Source organism: Durio zibethinus, chromosome 19 (genome assembly GCF_047325235.1).
Source record: "Durio zibethinus cultivar Kanyao isolate XHJ-2024 chromosome 19, ASM4732523v1, whole genome shotgun sequence".
Classification (NCBI taxonomy): Eukaryota; Viridiplantae; Streptophyta; class Magnoliopsida; order Malvales; family Malvaceae; genus Durio; species Durio zibethinus.
The window spans coordinates 22,662,903-22,664,831 of NC_143180.1; positions in this window are offsets into that span (position 1 = coordinate 22,662,903).

Genomic DNA, 1,929 nt, shown 5'->3' on the forward strand with positions numbered 1-1,929 from the left:
AATTTGTGATTACTACCATATTTGAGGAAATGACAATTGGTAAAACCATCGAAGTTCGACAAAAGTTTTGGGAACAAAGAAAGTTGAATAAAGAAGAGATTGAGAAACTAAAAAGCCTATTGAAAACTTTCGAAAAGCCTACTAGGGTATGTTCTTTGGGTAAGATATCAAGTTCAAATAAAGCTTCTGGTTCTCATAGATTAACTGTCTCAACTAAGCCTATTATGAGTTCTTGGGTTATTGACTCAGGAGCTACAGACCATATGGCACATTCCTCACAAAAGTTTAATACATATACTCTGTATCCTAATAATAAAAAAATTGTTATTGCAGATGGTTCACTTACCACAGTGGCAGGATTAAAAGATGTTTAAATTAATCCCTCATTTGTTCTTAAAAATATTCTTTATATTTTTGGATTGTTTACTAATCTGATATCTAAACAAAAAATTACCATAAAAATGAACTACAAAGTGACTTTTAATCCTTTTTATTGTGAATTTCAGGATCAAAGTTCATGGAAGATGATTGGACTTGCTAAGAAAAATGATGGACTATATTATCTTGACACATCAAACAACACATGTAATATCAAAAATAGTTTACCTTTGTCATTTCTTTCTAAAAAATCTCTCAACAAAAATAAAATCTGACTTTATCATTTTTATTTTGAACATCCTTCTTTTGGAACTTTTAAAAACATGTTTCCTTCTTTGTTCAAAAGATTAAATGCTAAAAGTTTTTATTGTGATGTTTGTGAACTTGCAAAGCATAGACGTGTGTCTTTTCTAGTTAGCAATAAAATAAGTTTTACTCTTTTTTACCTGATTCATAATGACATATAGGGTTCTTTTACAATTCTTAATATTTTAGATGCAAGGTGATTTGTATCTTTCATAAATGATTGTATCAGGTCTCTTGGATATTTTTACTTAAATCCAAATAAGATGTGAATACTATTTTTTAAACTTTCAAAACATGATCCAAAATCAATTTGGAGTAAAAAATCAAGAGGTTTAGGTATGATAATATAAGAGACTATTTCAACCAGAGTTTATCTACCTATTTTTAAAATGAGATAATCATCCATAAGTCATCTTATGTTAATACTTCATAGTAAAATGGAGCGACAAAGAGGAAAAACAGTCATTTACTAGCCATAACCTAAGCTTTTTTTTCAAGCAAACATACCTAAATTCTACTAGGGGAAGCTATTTTTACTGCCATACAAATTATAAATAGGTTTACCTTCAAGGTTTTGAGATTTAAAACTCCTATAGAACTACTTTTACAATTTTATCTCAACTTTAATACCATAAATAACCTCATATCTAAGATATTTGATTGTACATCATCTATTCATGTTCATAGTCGTAATAGGAAAAAGTTGGATTCTAGAACAATTAAGTGTATTTTTATGGGGTATTCATTAACTCAAAAAGGGCATAAATGCTATCATCCTCCTACTAAAAATTTTATGTGTCTACAGATGTCACTTTTGAAAAAAGTAAATCATTTAGCACTCAACCTTATCTTCAAAGGGAGACTTCATTTATGAAAGATAAGGATAAAGACTTTTTTTTGCTAGATTTATCCTCCTCTTCAATATTTTCACCCATTAATTTTTTTAAGTTAAAATAAGTTTCTTCTGAATCCAAGTCAAACACTAAATTTTAGTCTAAACCAATTCCAAACATAGAAGATGTGACAAAAGATAATATTATTTTTAATTTTATGAAAGAATTATAGGTGTACTCAAAAAGAAAAGTTTTAGATCCTGAACCAGTGTAAGTCTAAGAACCTAATCCTAACTTTGAAAATGAGGTAACTACAGTCTTTGACTCTATTTCTCAAAATGAGCATGAATCTCCTAAAACTATAACTAATAATTATGAGCTACCTATTGCCATTAGGAAATGAACCAGAGAA